We start from the raw sequence: 20184 nt of genomic DNA, 5'->3' as shown, positions 1-20184 counted from the left end.
ATCTCAGACACAAAGCTTGATTTGTTAATGTAATTCAGTGAAATCAGAGAGAGCTATAGAAAAATTAATCAGTTATTTTCTGTCATAGGTTGTTTGCTTTTCACAGAATCAATTCACTCCCAAGTACAGATACTAGGATTTTTCCATTCCACACACAACTACTATCCATTTTGGTACCATCCTGTGAATCAATGGCCTTGTAAGCATCCTAGATCTTTCACAAAAAAATACATAGGACATTTAGGGTGAAGCTCAGTACTGTCTTATGTCAACAGACGGCATCACTTGTGCCAGATTATATGCAGAAGAAATCTTGTCTCAGGGGAGCACTGGTCTCCAGATGTTGTCCTGGCAGATCAGGGCACTTTAAGATTAGTTTCCAGTGTTGCTGGGCAGTCTCTGAAGGCCGAATCTCCTCCTCTTCCCATCACCCCTTTACTTCTTATCCTTTTGTCTTCCTCACCTACCACTGATTATGCTTCATCACAATTTCTTCCTCAGACTTACCAGATAGGTGATGTTCATCTCTTTACTTTGATGTGGCAGAGTAACCTGTATTTTGCCTTATTCATTCTCCAAAGTATGTTTTAACATATGAACTCTGCTGTGTTTCCTTCACAGACTTCACTTTAGATTTTTGAAACACTTTTTACTTATTTCAGTAAAATCTGATATTATATATCAAAACCTTTACCTCACACATGCAAAGGTTTTGGCAAAGAGTTTTAAACCTGGCAACAGAGACAGACATTTAGATGTGAACATATACCAGTGCTTCCCATCTCCCACACTTTGATATTCTCATGCAGATAGTTTGGTTGGGACCTGTCTTAGTCTGTGTAGGCTGCTATAACAAAGTACCATAAACTAGCCAGCTTATAAACAACAGAAACGTACGGTTTCACAGTTCTGGAGATGAGGAAGGTCAAGATCAAGACACCAGAAGATTTAGCACCTTATAAGAGCAAGCTTCCTGGTCCACTGATGGCATCACATGGCAGAAAGAACTAGGCAGCTCTCTGTGGTCTTCTTATTATAAGGGCACTAATCCCAGTCATGAGGCTCTACCCTCATAATTTAATCACCTCAAAGGCCCACCTCCTAATACCATCACATTAGGCTTTTGGTTTCAACATATGATTTTTTTTGTGGGGGGAGGCACAAATATTCAGTTCATTGTGCATACATGCTAAGTCACTTCAGTCGTGTTCAACTCTTTGCAACCCCATGGACTGTAACCCACCAAGCTCCTCTGTCCATGGAATTCTTCAGGAAAGAATACTGCAGTGGGTTCTTTGTAGGTCCTTATATTTTGGCATTTCCCAACTGAGATTTCAAATAAGTAGTTTCGACTGAAAAATGTTAGCTTATAGTGTATAATAGCCCTTTACAAAGTCTTTACATTAACCTCTCTTGGCACCTGTTTCAGGAAACAAAACAAAAAAGAACAAATTAGATGTTCAATGTAAAATATTTAGCAGAATGTCTTAGAAGCAACTAAACATTTAAACCAGTGATGATGATATTTTTCATTCTTTTACTATTACGATAATCCTAATCCTCCTTGTAGTAATGTGGATTCTTCTGAATGATTTGAAGAGCCTCTACCAGAAAGGTGGGCATGATAAAATACTGTGCAATGATTAGTCATCTATTTACCATTATCTTTCATGTGTAAACATCTATATGTGTGAAGCAATGTTTTGAGCACAATGGGTTCTACATTAATAACCCCTTTCTCTTAAAAAATGTAAAATGGTTGCATTCAGATATTCCTCATCAAGAGCTAAATTGAATTCTAAGTTTCTGTGAGTTTAATGGTGTTCTGTATTGTCAAGATAGAAGTAGTAGACCTTGATTTGATCTAATTTGGATAACATGAGACAAAAGCGGGGGAAACTGAGGTGAAAGGGAAAGGTCATGAGTGAAGCTGTAAAATTTATATCAGGAACAAAACAAAATATATTTATAAGAAAGCAAGCAAAGCCTCGTTCATTAAGGTGTAGTAGGCAAACAGAATAGTTATTCAGTGAACCTGGTGGAAAAAAATCTTTTGCCCATTGATTTTTAGATCTATCACAGAGATTAATCATGGTGTTCAATAGAAATACAGAAAAATAAAATAGAGTATATATTCAATAGATATATCTTCCATAATGAGTTCATGTTTTCAGTTTGAATTTATTATTATTTTTTTAATTGTGCACTGGCTTTTAATGTTGCTGCCTGAAAGTGATACATATTTCATGTCCTCAAGCTTTGTTGGCCAAAGCAAATTACATGGTCATGCCAATTTGCAAAAAGTGCATTTAAAAAGGTGTTCTGAATCATGAAGACAGCATGGGCTTCATACCTTCATGTCTAAGAATTCACATTTCTTTAACATACAAAAGGGGAGAATTTTCTTCACTTTTATTTAGTCATTTTCTTCTCCAGAGTAAAAGTTACTGACACATAAACAGAGTTAAACATCTTGGGAATATTTATCCTCAGAAGAGAAGGTGATATGGCCTAATAATTCTAAGTATTTTCAAAATTTTATCTACCTAGGAAACAGAAATAAAGATAACGTACTAAAGCTGCCACACAATAGATTTAAGGTAGACATAAAGAAAAAAAATGACAGTGAAGATGACTAAGTATGAAAAAAGGAATACAATCAAGGTCAGTAACTGGATATTCTTATCAGTATATGAAAAAATATAACCCTCAGAAATCTCTTACTGTACCATTCAGTTATCATTGATTCACAAAGTTATTTTGAACATTGTTTGCATTTTAAAAAGCAATATTGGTGTTTTATGAGACAAAATAAAACCATTTATTATGAATAGATTAACATCTGAAATGGTTGGGTTGAAGCATTTGGGCATGTGTTAGCAAAAAGTTGTGTTTTGAAGTGACACATTTAAAGACGATTTAAATGATTCTTGCTTTTCACTTGGTTCTAACTAGTACCCTTAATCACTTGGGCTTCCCAGGCGGCTCAGTGGTAGAAAATATAACTGCCAATGCAGGAGACAGGGGTTTGATCAATGAGTCGAGAAGATCCCCTGGCCGAGGAACTGGCAACCCACTCCAGTATTCTTGCCTGGGAAATTCCACGAAAAGAGAAGCCTTGTGGGTCACAGTCTTTGGGATTGCAAAGACTCAAACATGACTGAGCATGCATGCCCAATCAACCACTTATTCCTCCTAGAAAAGTATCCTAATATAAACATTCATGCATGTATTTTATATATTTTACATATTGTATTTCTCTAATAATAATAATAGTAACAACAAGGCAAAGGAGAAAAGGAAAGATAAACCAATTTGGATGCAGAGTTCTAAAGAATAGTAAGGACAGATAAAGCCTTCCCCAGTGATCAATGCAAAGAAACATAGGAAAAAATAAAATGGGAAAAACTTGAGATCTCTTCAAGAAAATTAGAGATACCAAGAGAATATTTCATGCAAAGATGGGCACAATAAAGGACAGATACCATATGGACCTAGGAGAAGCAGAAGATATTAAGAAGAGGTGGCAAGAATACACAGAAACTACACAAAAAAGTTCTTCATGACCCAGATAACCATGATGGTGTGATCACTCACCTAGAGCCAGACATCCAAGTGGGCCTTAGGAAGCATCACTATGAACAAAGCTAGTGGAGGTGATGGAATTCCACTTGAGCTATTTCAAATCCTAAAAGATGATGTTGCTAAAGTGCTTCACTCAATATGCCAGCAAATTTGGAAAACTCAGCACTGGCCACAGGACTAGAAAAGGTCTGTCTTCATTTCAATCCCAAAGAAGGGCAATGCCGAAAAATATTCAGACTACAGCACAATTGCACTCATTATCACACACTAGCAAAGTAATGTGCAAAATTCTCCAAGCCAGACTTGAAAAGTACATGAACCGTGAACTCCCAGATGTTCAAGCTGGATTTAGAAAAGGCAGAGGAATCAGAGATCAAATTGCCAACATCCACTGGATCATTGAAAAAGCAAGAGAGTTCCAGAAAAACATCTACTGGTGCTTTGTTGATTATGCCAAAACTTTTGACTGTGTGGATTACAACAAATTGTGAAAAATTCTTAAGGAGATGGGAGTACCAGGCCACCTGACCTGCCTCCTGAGGAATCTGTATTCAGGTCAAGAAGCAACAGATAGAACCAGACATGGAAAAAGAGACTGGTTCCAACTTGGGAAAGGAGTATATCAAGGCTGTATATTATCACCCTGCTTATTTAACTTATATGCAGAGGACATCATGTATAATGCTAGATTAAGCATTTCCAGGCTGGACTAAGCACAAGCTGGAATCAAGATTGCAGGAGAAATATCAGTAACCTCGGATATGCAGATGACACCACCCTTATGGCAGAGAGTGAAGAGGTACTGAAGAGGCTCTTGATGATAGTGAAAGAGGAGAGTGAAAAAGTTGGCTTAAAACTCAACATTCAAAAAACTAAGATCATGGCATCTGGTCCCATTACTTCATGGCAAATAGATGGGGAAACAGTGGAAACAGTGGCAGACTTTATTTTTGGGGGCTCCAAAATCACTGCAGATTGTGACTACAGCCATGAAATTAAAAGATGCTTGCTCCTTGGAAGAAAAGCTATGACCAACCTATATAGCATATTAAAAAGCAGAGACCTTACTTTGCCAACAAAGGTCTGTCTAGTCAAAGCTATGGATTTTCCAGGAGTCATGTATGGATGTGAGAGTTGGACTAAAAAGAAAGCTGAACACTGAAGAACTGATGTTTTGAACTGTGGTGTTGGAGAAGACTCTTTGAGAATCCCTTGGACTGCAAGGAGATCCAACCAGTCCATCCTAAAGGAATTCCATCCTGAATATTCATTGGAAGGACTGATGCTGATGCTGAAACCCCAATACTTTGGCCACCTGATGGGAAAAACTGACTCGTTGGAAAAGATCCTAATTCTGGGAAAGATTAAAGGCAGGAGGAGGAGGGAACAATAGAGGATGAAATGGTCGGATGGCATCTCTGACTTGATAGACATGAGTTTGAGTAAGCTCTGGGAGTTGGTGATGGACAGGGAAACCTGGAGTGCTGCAGTCCATGGGGTCGCAAAGAGTCAGACATGACTGAGCGACTGAACTGATTCAAAAGATGAGCTGGTGTATTAAGAGTATTAGTGACCACAGAAATAGAGCTTTCATCTTGTGGATAAATCAGCAGTGGGTCTATTGCTGATGGCTATAAGATAGAGTAAAAGGTTATACTCTTAATATTTTTAGCTGCTCAGAGTATCTAGCAATGCTCACAAGAGTTTAAAACTTTAAATTTCTAAGGCCTGCCTATAAAATTATCACCAGAAAGATATGTTCATTTCTTCTAAAGTTAGCATTAACCTAAACCTTATTAATATGTAGGCTGGGAAACATTGGGAGGTTGGTTTCTCCAGTTTAATTAGCCTTGAGTGCTGATTTGTTTTGATAATATAAATAATTAGTTTAACCACAAAATTGATGTAACAGAAATAATTGTCAGGCAATTAAATACTGCAATGATTTCAACTCTTGGGAAATATATAGTAGTATGTAAAGATGGTAATAAAATTGAGATACACTTGGGCTGAAGTACAAAAGCATATTTTACTTGATTTATCAAAAATAATTTTACAGATGCCACATTGTTCATATTAAAAAATTCACTAATGTAAATTTACTACATTTATTCCTGTTGGTTTTTCCCTTTATAATAAAGTTTTGCATGTTTGCTAATGTTAAAATAATTGTTCTTTGGAATCCACAAGTTAGTAGGCCATTTTAGTGGGAAGAATGTAACAAATAATGAAGCAATGTTGGTAAATTCAATATAAAATGTATATGTAAGTTTCCTTTTTTATGAAATTGAAAATATTTTAGCTCTACAGAGAAGTATATTTTCCTTTTCTATATGTATATAATAAATAATATAGTCCAAAAAAGACACCTTTTTTTTGTAGTCCCTTAATGTTTTAAAACTTTTATGTTTAGGTGTGGGTTTTTTTTGTTTTTTTTTTTACATTATGCAATCAGGTTGTATCTTTTACTAATACTATTTTATGATAGTGGTAAGAATTTTTATGTCTTATCATCAGTGTTCACATTACATATTGACAGTCTTATTTTTGGCTTTAACTCAGATATATATGCAGACTGATATTCAAGTATCATTAGTCTTTCTAAAAGGATATACTGCAAATAAATCAGTGAAAGGCCCTGATCTTTAATATATCTGCTCTTCCTAAAGAATCACTATCAAAGAATTACTACAACTTCATGACTTCCACTCATCATTAATTTCAGATGATTAGTGTCCACCATAAGGAAATATACTGTTTCAGTTCTCATATGTAAGGTACCCCACTAGAGTAACGCAACTGATTTCCACATATAATGTATCATTTCTAAATTTATCTGAAGATTCCTTGAGTGTCTAATTAAAATTATTTGAAACTAACATGAATTCTGTCCTAATGAATTGCAATAAAATTTAAAATTAAGTCTATGGGGTAAAGATTCATTCACTATTGTTAGCCAGTATTATTTTAAAATATATCTGCTACATTTTCTTTCTCTCCTATTCATTCTCCAAGGGATTACATTATATATTATATTCTTTCATTTTTCTATTTTGTGCACAATTCAAATATTTATGCTTTCACATTTAATAAGTGAACTCCCTTAAAATTTATGATGTATTAATTAGTCCTGATCTTGTGTAATGTGTAAGAACAGAAATATATATTCATAAAAATATTATTTATGTATTTTAATAACACAAAACTAAGGGCCCTTTACCAAGGCATTAAGTTATTAAGGAACCATGTGAAGGGTGTGGGTATTTGATCAAAGTGTTTTCAAAACACTAGGAATACTTCTATTGCTGTCTTCCCAGTGTCTGATGTGTATGTGGCATGGCATCACCCAACCAAATGCAAAATAAAATATGAGACATTATCATCTGAGTTTATTCAGATCACCAGAATATACATTTATCTTAAAAATTAACTAAATGAGATATTCTAGTTAATTTTTAAGATAAATGGCCACCATATAAATGGCCTTCCCTGATGGCTCATATGTAAAGAATCTGCCTGCAATGCGGGAGACCTGGGTTCCGTCCCTGGGTTGGGAAGATCCACTGGAGAAGACATGGCAACCCACTCCAGTACTCTTGCCTGGAGAATTCCATGGAGGGGGGACCTGGCGGGCTACAGTCCATGGGCTAGCAAAGAGTCAGACATGACTGAGCGCCTACGTGTACACACACACACGCATATATGTATAAGCATGCTTTCTATGTGCAAAAAGATGTAATCTAATTTTGCTAGTTATCTATCTCTGCCATTAAATATTTAAACGATTAAAATTGTATATAATGTATAAAATGGAGGGACATAGTTTATCTCATAAATAATTATTTTCTCCATGACATCATGACATATCTTCTTAGCAGTTACAATGTCTAAGTATTATCATTTGTCTACCAGAAATGTAGTTGACATTCCCATTGTCCAAACTGATCTTTCTGATCTGTAATTCAATTTTATGTCACTTTGCAATGCAATGAATTTTTCTTTAATGCGTGTTTCTATCTAAACTCCCATGTTTTTAGGCAGAAATAAATTAACAGTGTCTTTCATGTTGGCCCAAAGTATAGTTTGATAGTCTTCTCAAATTTAGATTTGTGAACTTGACTAGTATGATTAAACTCCAAATAATAGCAGAAAAATCAACAAGTTCAAAAAGAGACCACTGAATGAATCACTGTTATAAATCAAGTTAATTTGCAACATTATTTTCTAGTTGAAATTACAAGAGCTTAGGATAATTATATTTCTTCCTTAACTATTTTGAAAGTACTGACTTGAATATGCATTTTAAATTACCCAAATGCCTCTAAAATGAAGATTTCATCTTTTTCATAATAACAGTAATATTAATTGCATCTTATTATTTATGTAATAGTTTTTATTTTTCTTAATACAGTCCATACATTACCTCATTTAACCCCTATATCAACTTTTTTGGTGTAAGTAGCATTGTCATTCTCATTGTATACATGAAAGTTATTAATTTTCTGAAGTTCTCACTGATAGTATGTGATAGAGCAAGGATTGGAGGCTGGGGCTTTTGAACCCAAATCTAAAATTCTTACCCCTATACCAGTACTAACTTGCTACTAAGAGTAATCAAATAAGCTAATAGTCATGAAAGTCAGGACTTGGAAGGAACATTTGAATTTGTCACCTACGAAAATGTCTTTTCATATATTTTCAACTTTTAGAATTCTCATTGTGCCATACAATAAAAATAGTTTTCTGTCTTGGGAAATGTGGAGGGGTTATAAGAACTCTTTGTCCTGAATCCATTATTCAGAAGGACATGAACCAACATAATGGCACACAAGGGCACTGTTGGTGACCTTCCTTCCCCTAAAGATGGGGGTGGATGCTGAGAATTTCTCTCATTCTGTCTCCAGGTGGGTCTACTATTTGCATGCTCCGCTGCACAGCTTTCAAAGGGCTTGCCCTGGGATATAACTGGGCTGGATTTAGAAGGAGCTGGTCATTGAATAGCTCTGGTAGTGCTTGCATCTCACAGTTATGCGGCTGACAGCTCCTTTTGGTGGGGAAAGCTTGGATATATTTCAAGGTGATTGTAGCTTTGTCCCTCTGGCAGCAAGCTGCTGCAACCAGCTTAGCCCATTATCCTCCTCTCCCACTGGATTTAAGCCTAGGGAGAAGTCTGGGGCTTTTGTCAGAAAAGAGGGTAAGGGATAGATAATTATCCCCCATTTGCACTCAAAGAGTACTGCACTATATTATAAAGTAGCCTTCAATTATTGAAATGGGCTTGTCTACAGTTCCAGTGACTTACAAATTACTCTTTGTAAAACACAAAATTTAGCTTTATTGCTAGTGATGTTGTATGTTTAGTATCTCATACTTTAAGCTTTATTAAACAAAACTTTATTTAACACTTAACATTTTTAGCATTTAGAGAGTAATATTTAACATTCAGAGATCAATATGTATTTTCGTTTCGAAGATTTTATTAGATTTTGCAGTACACTTGGTTACCGTGACCAAATTGATTAAAAGCTCCACAGTGCAATTGTCTACATTGTAATTTTTCTCAATTTGACCCTCTTAATCTCATGGGGGCAGTTCTGTAAAATCAATGCAAAGTAATTAGAAAATTTTAAATTCTAGATGTTGTGAATATATTGTTTCCTTTAATATCCATTCATTGGAATACCTTTTAGAAATACTATTATTTAATAAACATATCTGGAAAATAAAATTCCCATAGATCCTAATTAATTAATGATGTAAATTTGCCTTAGCAGATTTGGGGGAAAGTATTTTCAGTTTTCTATCCTCCAGTAGCTCAGCATCACTTTCACTCCCCTTTTGAGCAAAAATTATAGTCAGAGATGAGCATTTCAATTTGCAGCTGACAGTTTAGGGTTAAGATATGATTCCAGGTAACAGAAGCCAATGAGAGTACACCCAGTTGATGTTTGTGACATCATCTTCCAGTCGGAGTACATAGGAGCGCTGAGGTAGCGTTCAGTTTCAGCCCCAGTGCCATTATGATGGATGTTTACATCTCTTCATTGAGAGCCAATTATCTCTCTTTTGTGTGAGGCCCAAGGATCACTCATGTTGCCAGGCTGCACGGAGCCCTGTTGGATGTAGCTGAACCAATTGTTTTCTCTGTCTCTGGTAAGAGCCTCTTCTGTTTTACCTTTTCTTTCAAAATAAGGGGAGATGTATGTAACAGGGGAAACAGTATGAGAAACTGGTGTCGGGGTTGAAAAGGCTTACTATTTGGTAAGCTTTTAATCAGAGCACTGTTTAGCAGCATTAAAAGGAAGTGTGGATTTAGCAAAATGCATTTTAAAAGAGCATACTAACATGCACCTGGAAAACTAATTTGCAGTAGAAAAAGAGCAGCAGGTAATTCAGCTTTTCTTTTGAAAAAGGAAAGTAACTTATATTATGAGATTATTATTTTGAATGTCTTTAAATATATGTGCATATGTATACACTCTTCTCCATCACCTTAAAATCTGCTGTTAGTAGCAAAGAGTAGAAATAAAACTGGTCAATCAGATAGTGTTGCTATAAATTTAAAATGAGTTAAAGTTTCTAATTGTTAAATGATAGTTCTTTGGAACAGTTTTTGAAAGTTGTATCTATCTGGGAAAGCAGAATTTACTAAGTAAGCAAAGGCTTTAGCTTCTGAAATGAAGTTGTAGTACTTTATAACCATATTTATTATTTTTAGCCTAAGGAAATAATACTAGCAAATAGTGTTAAAGAACGGTATGTTTTTTTCTGGAATTGAGAGATGTTAAAATCATATATTTCATTAAGTGCTTTTGAATGCATACCAAATTATGTGTTTTATTTATCTGAAAAATATTTAAGTCCTGAAATTAAATTTTTCAATCATATAATTATTTATTAGTAGTGATATTTATACCTGGGGATCCTTACGGTATTGTAGCAAAACAGATATATTTACAGCTGTTGAAATACTATGGCCATAGATTATTAAATCTGACAGGAATCCTGAAAAATCAAATACAATAAAAGCTTTTAATTGACTGAGAATTTTCACATGCTACCAAATGAAGAATTCAGAAACACTTTTAACTCCTCAAATATTGTTTATTATCACAGTAGAAAGCAGAAGACTATTGTTATCTCAAAGTTGAATGATATTTATGAGATGAAGACACAGAAAAGTGTAAATAGCTGTTATTTACTGGAAGATGTTGTCTTATTTTAATAGCATCTCCACTTCTTCTAGGGCAATAAAACTTTTGAATAATGACTTGTCCATCAAGCTGTGACACGTTCATGTTTTTCAGATTTATTTTTTATTCGACTTTAACATAGAATATTTCTGCCTGTGCAAACCAGGAATTTGGACAATTAAAAAGCAGAGTTTGGAGATGCTCAGTTTGTGCTTGGAGACAGTAGGGACTTCTCAGCTGTGTCACACCTCTCTCTCTCCTACCAGCCCAGTCCTGCTCGTCACTGCTGGACACTACTGTTGTTCGACTTGTCTCCCTCAGTCAATTCAGGACTGAGCAAAACTGAGCTTATAGAACGTGTCAGACATGTATTAATGGAATCTAAAGAACTGAGATTGTTGTCTCAACCAGGACAATTTATAATCAACCAAACCTCAAAAGCTTATAAGCTTGATCTGGGGTTAATTTTTTTACAGGGAGATTTATGTTGGCCTACTCTGTAAAATTCAAAAATCTAAAATTGGGAATCCAAAAGTTTTGATAGGATGAACTTGAAAACCTGATCCACAGCTTCAAAATGATTTTTTTTTTTTTTTTGCCATTAACTATCTCAAAGTGGAGTTGAATAACTCAGAGGTATTGACTCTGTCTTTTTCACAGGTGATCAATCTTGAGTAAGGCAAAGCATTTGTTTCCTAACACTTAATTCTCTAAAAATCTATTTATAACATCTGTCAACAATGGAGAAAATCTTAGCCAATTAACAGTCTACACTTTTAAAATTGTATTTTCTGCTGTGTATAAATGCTTTCCTCAGTGGTATAGTCTCTAATCACAAATGCACTGTTTTGGTAGTGATTACAGTTTTAAAATTGTTTCTCTTCGTTTTCCTTTGAACAACTTTGTACAATATGAATATACCTGATATGATACCTGGATGGTAGAATTCATTGGCAGAAAGTTTTTGCTTTTCTTAAGGGGATTATAGCGATTTTGCATGCCACAAATCCCTAGGAAGAATTCTTAGAGTGCAGGGCAACATAGGTGAAAGACACATGTGCTACATGTATCCCTATGTTAGTTGCCTTCTTTCTAATAATACATATGTTTTTTATCTGAGTTGTTATCATCATCTTGTATCATTTTGCATTTTCCTTCTCCATATTATCTTATCCAATTTTTGTAAATGGTGTAGCAAGTGAATGTTACTAAGTGACAGGTTTTACGAATTTTAAGAAGAGATGGAGAAAGTGCACAAAGATAAAAAGATTCCTATTATTCCCTTCTGAAGTTCTTTGCATTTCCAACAGGCTGAGGGTTATATATTGATTTCTTTTGAAAATTGTTCCTCATATTATGTTATTACTTATTCCATAATAACATCTTTGCCTCTTAAACACCTTAATCTTCTCCTACAACTTAGTTTATGTAAGCACCTTCATTAGTGTCTTTAAATTATTGAATGCATGTTACCATTTAGTTTTTTACTTTCTCAGTTGAAGTATTTGTAAGTGTGATGAATTCTTCACTTGCCTTAACAATGTGAAATTCTGGACTTGCATGGCCAACTCTTTAGTGAAAAGCATAATTTTATAATCACAATGTCATCTTAGTGTAGAATTATATTAGTATGCAAATGTATGGATATTTAGGTATATACATTGCATGTATAAACATAATTCTTACAAGTACCTTAAAAATTTAACAGTTGTTTATATGGATATACTATCATTTGTTTTTAACATTTGATATATGATAATGTTATTGATACTATGGTACTAAGAAAGCAGAGACTAACAGGTTTTAACTTATTGCCAAGATCACCTAGTCAGTACATCAATATATGGAGAAGACGCAGAAATAGGTTTTCAAATTTTAACGCCCCCAATCAATCAGTATCTTTTTCTCTCACTCTCCCTTCGTCCTTCCCTCCCTCCCACCATGTATCTGGCTATCTAGTCTACTACTAGTTTTATTTTATTGTCTACCCTATGTCATATACTCTTTAGGTGCTTGGGATTTATTTATAATTGAACAATATAAAAGATCATTGCTCTTGTTCATGTTTATATGTTTTTCCGTCTGGCAAGCTCTACTCTTTTAAATTACTAAAAATATAGAGTGTATTTCAAGGTGTGACTGGAAAAAAACAAACAGAGAGCTTGCTAGGAAACAGGAAACATGAATTAAAGGATGGGCTTATTTGCATTTCTTATGTATTTATGTATCTTTAAGCTTGCAGGTATGTTCTAACCTAAACTAGATTTGCAAAACTCTATGTTTAGATGTTTTGAAAATGTCTGTCAGTCATTTTATAACTTATATTTTATTCTGAATGTGATCAATGCAACTTTACAAAAATAAAATGCTTAAATTACAATGGATTCCCCAAAGAGCATTTTTGAACAAAGTTATCTTGTACTGCAGAGCATATTCAAGCACTCTAACTTTATATTTATCCTGTATAGTAAAGTTCCTGAGGGTCGTAATGTATTGAGTTTACAGTTGTTTGGCTTTAGAGTTTGGATAGTATAAATAGAGTGAGAAATGGATGAATTTTGTCTTTCTTTTCATTAAAAAAAGTTAACAATATCTTCCAAATGATAGTAGTCTGTGTTTGAATAAAGCAAAATAGAGATAATCTGAAATCTAGCACCCATTATTCAGTAGTTTGGCATATATTAATACTAGTTCCTAGGACAGTTGAACTGAAAGTAAGATTTACTACCCATTGAATTTATTTACAGATGCCCAGTGATTTAAAAGAAAAAAAAAAAAAAAAGAGAGAAACCTGAAATCTACCCTCCTCAAAGAAAATCAATCTGTACACAGAACCTACCAGTTGAAGATAAACCACTTTTAGATGGTATCATTTAATTAGCCAGTGAAGAGTCTACCTAGTGACATACACATAAATTGTAAAAGAACTCAAAGTTGCCTGCATGAACTTGATTTAGCACAAAGTATTTTTTGTTGTTGTTAATATTGCATAATAATAAAATTATATCACTGAACTGAACTTAGTCCTTTTGCTAATGTGCATTTGAAATGGGCAGAATGAAGGAATAAAATTAGAATGTAATAATAGTATGCATTAGCGAAATTCAAGAGATAATAAGCCATACATGATTTGCCAAGACAGAGAGCCTTGAATTTAGCTAATTTTATCTAATAATATTCCAGAATTAGTTTTGATAATGTTTATGGCAAATAAAATGTAAACTGACATCAAAGTGGGTGTTTTAAATGTAAGCAGGGTCTAGTAAAAGCAGAGGATTGTTTTGTAATACTGAGTATAAGGACCGTTTTGGTCACAGTCTCCATTCATAAGTGACCCTCTGCCCTTACGCTGTGGTAGGTTGTAACTCAGAGGTGTACCGTAGCATTTGAATCAGTGTGAAAATGTATTTTTCCTAGAGTAGAGTATACATATTAGTACTGCCAACTCGGAGCTGTGTGAAATTTATAATGTGGAGTAAAACATGATAAAATCTGCTGTAATTGATCAAGAGGCACGATGGAAAGTTCAATTCCAGCAACTGTTCTCAATTTTAAGTGCATGAGAGACTATGAATGGGTGAGCAAATAGTTCGGCTTAGCAGATAATAGCAGATGCTCTTAAAGATAATTTTTGTTTGTTTCTGTATTAGTTTTGCAAGCACTGTGGTAAAAGTATGGTTTCTGGGACCACACTACCTGAGTATTAATACAGTGTCTTGCTTCCCCCCTTTCAGGCCTCGATTTCTTCCTATAAAAACTGAGGGAAATAGAATTACCCACTTCATAGGGTTGGTGAGAAAATTTTGTGAGCAAATCTTATGAGTACTGGGAACAGTGTCTGAAATATAGTACGTGTCTAATCAGTGTCACCTCCTTTTAGGATTTTTATCGTTACTGACTCGTTTAGTACTGTGTGTGTGTTTATGTGTGTATGTGCATGTGGGCATGTTGTAGTTAATTCAGGAGTTTCATTAAAAACCAATTTTATAAACAAAAAGCTCTGGGATAGCACAAATGGAAAAAAACTTTGGGAACTATCCCTTCTAATGACTGTTTAAAACTTGATACTGATCTCAGTGGACTTTAGTACTAAATGTATGACCTTATCCACCTGCGATGTGGGAGATCTGGGTTGGATCCCTGGGTCGGGAAGATCCCCTGGAGGAGGGCATGGCAACCCACTCCAGTGTTCTTGCCTGGAGAATCCCCATGGACAGAGGGGCCCGGTGGCCTACAGTCCATGGGGTTGCAAAGAGTCGGACATGATGGCGCAACTAAACACATAGCCTTATCACTTATTATATATGAGATTTTTGATATGTCTTAGATTTCACACTTTTAATAAAAAATGAATTAAATAAAATGTATTAAATAACATTTAGGAGATTTTTCTAACTTTAAAATTGCATGATATGGGATGTTCTGTGTGTGTACACACCCACACATATATATATGTATAAACATACCTATGTATATTTAACACAAATGGAAAATCCTATTGATTTACATTTTGCTTTATTCACCTTTAACTTTTTAATTTTATTATTTGTTGTGAATTGGTTAGAGTTTGAAACTTGTAATTATAAAAGGCTTTATTTATTCTGATATTTGTGGAGGTCAGCACTCTCCATCTTTACTACAGCTCATGTTCTCACATGGGTGATGGAGTGGTGATAGAATGAGGCTAAAGTCCTTTTCTAGTGCATGCCGTTCTGAATCCCTAACCGCCCTGAAAGGCAAAATAAGTGTGTTTTTATTTTTAAAGTCTCTCTCTGTGTTATGTGTGTGTGTAGGTGTTTTGCTTTATTTTAATGGAATGTGCCTAAACTTACATTAAGAGAGATACAAACAGAAAAAGATAAAAAATATTAATTTCTCTTCAGTTCACAATTTTGTAAAACCAAGGTGTAAATATATGGGTAAAACATTTTTAAAAAACCCAGTCATTTTACTAAGGTATTTTTTCCCTTTACTTCTAAATACTCTGGCTTATTCCACAAATTCTTTAAAGCATAGACACACAACTATTGAGCACTTATTATTTGCCAACAATGAACAAACCACTACCAGTGCTCTCAAAGGGCTCATGGTCTAGAGATCAACATATAGTTGAATATAAATAATTACAATATATTGTGATAGTGTTATAGTAGAGATATGTGCAGAGTGCTGAGGGAACATAGACAAGTGACTTATTCTATTAATACCTGGGGGGAAAAAAATCAGAACTTTTCCAAAAGAAGCTATCATTTTAGGTGACTTTTTAAAAATGAGTAAAGAATTTTCCAGGTGGAGATCATTAAAGGCTATTTCATAAAGAGGGGCCTCCAGTAAGGATGGCATCCCCTCCTGTGAGAGGAAAAAGCACAGTGTATTCAGATAAGGACCAGTGTTTGGAATGACTGGAGGCAGGGACCAGGAGAAGATAATTAGCAACTAATTATAAGAACAAATGCTGGTTGTAAAAAACCAGTAGGGACAACCTCGTCATAACTGCATGATTACAAGTTTTGGCCTGAAGGTTAAGTTGAGTTTTTTTAAACTTAAATACTGTAGAAAGTCTATGATGAGGTAGATCACTATGGTTTTGAATAAATGCTCCTGGAGAAAGGAATGGCAACCCACTACAGTATTCTTGCCTGGAGAAATCCATGGAGAGAGGGATTGGTGGGCAAAGAGCTGGACATGATGGAGTGACTAAATGCTTTACGCTGGAATGCTTTCTAAAAGAGACTGGAAGCAAAATTACCTTGGGATTATTTAAAACAGTCTGACCCATCAAAGAAGAAGAAAGGGCAAAAGAATCTACTTCATTACATTTTAAATAGCATTATTAGATTCCCCTATTAGTTTATTTTAATTTAATTTTATTTTACTTTAATTTATTTTAAAATATGAGTGATATCCAGTAGGGTGACTAATTACATAAGAATACTGAAGAGGGTCACACAAAACAACATTGAAAAGTGTATCAGAGTTTGGGAAAGAGTTCCTTTATGATACTGATCAAACCTCAGCTAAAGATAGAAAACGTCTGATCCTAAATGACCCAGTGTTTCCATAACTGGCTAGCTCTAAGGTCAGGGGAATGGACTCTCTCTTATCTGATGACTCAATTCACTGTATTTATTTTAAAATTACTTAACATTAAATAAAAGCTATTTGTTTTTCAATTATTTTAAAGGAAAAAAAAAGAAACACTATTTCATCCCCTTCTTGATATGATTTAAGTGGCATGTAATTTATATTAAGGGCTTCCCTAGTGTCTCAGCTGTAAGGAACCTGCCTGCCAAAGCAGAAGATGCAGGTTAGATCCCTGGGTTGGGAAGATCCCCTGGTGAAGGCAATGACAACCCACTCCAGTACTCTTGCCTGGGAAATCCCATGGACAGAGGAACGTAGCAGACTACATGGGGTCACGAAAGAATTGGACATGACTTAGTGAATAAACAGCAGCAGCAATGAAGCCATTAGAGAAGTGGTGATCCAGGAAAGAAAACATTTTAGGGAAAGTGAAAAAAATAATATAACAAAAGGATCCACTAGCATACAGGATTGTGCTCGTTAATTATAGGGAATATGAAAACTAAGGTTCCTCTTCATGTACTGAATTGCTACTCATCATTCAAATTGCAATTAAAGAAATACACTGTTAAGGTAGTCCTCCTTGAGTTCCTTGGCCAGGTCAAACTTTCTCATTATAGGCTTTTAAGAATAATATTTAACATATGCAAGAGTTGCAGGATTTTTTGATTAATGAAACTTTTTAATTCCAATCTTCCCAACTAGACTTTTAATTTTCATGAAAATGATGGCCGAGCCTGTTTTGAGTCATCACTGAATCTCCCTCATCTAGCATAGTGTCTAGTGTAAGAATAGCCACTAAATAAAAAGTATAGGCACTTAGAAGATGGGGGAAAAAAAAAGAATAGTTCTTTTCCCAGATAAAAACAAAGGTGCTGAGATACTAGTGGATCTTAATAATAAAAATGTTGAATGGACTTTCTGAGAGCATTGAAATACTGGATTGGCCAAATCTTATTCTGTTTACCCTAGTACATCTTACAAAACACTCAAACAAACTTTTTGGCTAACCCAATACTTGCTCATCTCTGCATCCTCTTCATTACTGATGTGTGGATGACTTATAAGTGGTACACTTTGAGTTGCATGTCAAACAACAAAAATACTATCAATGTCTACTTGTAAATTGTGATATAAATATAACAAAGGTCCTTTGGAATACAGATATTTGGATATGGATACAGATATGAGGAAATGTAGACCCTGCAAAGGGTATAGATATTGAGTAACTATATGTACAACTTGTACCAGGTATAACTGGTTTTACTGAAACTAGAAAAAAGTGTAATTGAGAATGTTCTGGCCAACCATATGAAAGACAGCAGAAAGGCTCAAAATACAGGAAAAAAGGAAATTGTACTTTAAATTGAAGAGAAGGTCACTGGTGGCCTTAAAGAAAGTAGTTTGAGATGCTAGGCAGCAAAGAAATTGATTGTTAGGAATTGAAGTCATGTTCAAGCAATTTAGAAGTGAAAAGGAATGAAGACCTGCTAGACAGAACTGTCAAATAATGACTTCTTCCTAAATAGAAAAAGTTTATTCCATGGGTAGATGTGTGAAATATTAAGTGACATTTACCCTTTCACACTGGTCTTCATAACTTGTACCAAACATATTCATAAAAAGTAACTATATGCTGTACACCTTTGTTATTATGTTTAAGACATCATCATGGTTTAAAAAAAAGGACAACAGCTTATCTAAAATGTAGGAAATTGTGGGGGTTATTTATTCAGAAGTTAATTTAAGAGAAATTAGCTGAAACCCAAAAGAGAGAAAGATATGCGGTGGACATTGGTTTAAAAATCTGTATGATTAGAGAATAAGATGAATGTAAAATAAATGTAAATACATAAAAAATTGTACATTTTTATATATGCAAAACCACACATTTACTGTTAGAAAATTTTATTTTCAAAGTTGGCCACACATTGACCTGTTTATTCTGGTATCTCTGCAATGATTATACAAATCTTAAAAAGAGATTTGTGATTTACCTAGAAAAAAAACCACTTTGCTTAATTTACTTGTTCTTGTGATTTTGGGAAGGGTCAGGGTATCTTTAAATATTCTAGTTAGGAGAGAAATGAGATTTTTCCTCTTTTCAAAATAGTCTCGAAAAGAAAGCAATAGAATTTGACTACTAACTCTAGCAACCTACAGGAAAGGAGGATGTGATGCCCCAGATTCAGAGAACAGTGAGGTCAAAAAAGGGTTTTGAAATTAGAAGAGTCCACAGTACTATGCCTAGGGAAAACCATGGTCACCTCAATGTAAAAAGATATTCTCTCAGTGTTGTTTTGTAGTCAGACTAGACTCCAGAGAATCTAGAAGCAAGCTGAGGATTCTTGTGAAATCAAAAATAGAAAAAGTCCCCCCCTCCAAAAAAAAAAGGCAAAACATGGTGTCTGAGGTCAGAGAAGTGGGAATCTAGGCAAGGTGACTGACTTGAGAGACAAGATTCTTATTTTCAAAAAGTCTAGGGAAGCGGCCTCAAGGTGAAAACCTGGCTTTCTGACAAGGGGCCTGAGAACTGGGAGAGGGCTGACTTGTCCCCACTTATAAGCAAAAACTCAAGGACTGGTTGGAGGTGCTGAGTTCAGAGAAATCCTAGAATCTGGGGTGGATTTGAACCTACAGTTTGGCTAGGTGGCTCCATCAGCGAAGAATAGAGGCTTCACCTGAAGCCCCATTATTCGATCTATTCATTTGAGCTACTGACTAGGGCATGAAAGCTGGGGGTTAAAATTGTGTGTGGCCTGTGAAGCCAGTCAGGTACACATTCATTTCTGGCTTCACCATTTGCCACCGGTACAGTCATGGGCAAAGAATGTCACCTCTCTTCATCTCAGCTGTCTCATCTGAGGGGCGCTGTGTGGATCATATGAGATGATATTATATACATTCACTTAGCACAATAATGGTGTCCAGTTTGTGCTGGATAACTACTGTACTTTATTTTTATGACTAACCTGCAAACTCTACCCATCAGTTCCAATGCTCCTCAGACACAGCTCTGGTGTAGGTACGTATTCCCTCTACTTGGAGCACTCTTTGCTGTCAATTCCTCTGCATCCTTCATATCTCAGCTCAGATGTCATTATTGGCAGAGTAGAAAGATTCCTTAAGACTATTTTGCAGTGGGGAGGCATCTCTCTTTTGTGCTCAGACAGCACCTTTACTTTCCTGAGCATATATTTTAATTGCCATTTCCTTCTCTGTATCTCCCATTAGACTCAAAACTCCACATGTTTGGGGATTTCATATGTCTTATCTGGGACTTCCCTTGTGGCTCAGCTGATAAAGAATCCCCCTGCAGTGC

At 35.1% G+C, this 20184-nt stretch overlaps 1 protein-coding gene across 3 annotated transcripts in view; it reads left to right on the top strand.

The window, feature by feature from the left end:
* MGAT4C (MGAT4 family member C) overlaps window positions 1–20184 on the top strand; it is a 794672-nt gene that overhangs the window by 539040 nt on the left and 235448 nt on the right. The window contains exon 1 of one of the 3 annotated variants that reach the window (XM_070454300.1): window positions 9552–9738. The exons of the other annotated variants lie outside the window; for them this stretch is intronic. The gene's annotated coding sequence lies outside the window, so the exon portion shown is untranslated. Of the gene's footprint in view, window positions 1–9551; window positions 9739–20184 lie in introns of those variants that run through there. 3 annotated transcript variants of the gene reach the window in all.

This window comes from Odocoileus virginianus, chromosome 24 (genome assembly GCF_023699985.2).
Source record: "Odocoileus virginianus isolate 20LAN1187 ecotype Illinois chromosome 24, Ovbor_1.2, whole genome shotgun sequence".
In the NCBI taxonomy this organism is placed as follows: Eukaryota; Metazoa; Chordata; class Mammalia; order Artiodactyla; family Cervidae; genus Odocoileus; species Odocoileus virginianus.
The sequence above is the reverse complement of the archived record's forward strand: the minus strand, read 5'-3'. Positions and strand labels throughout refer to the sequence as shown.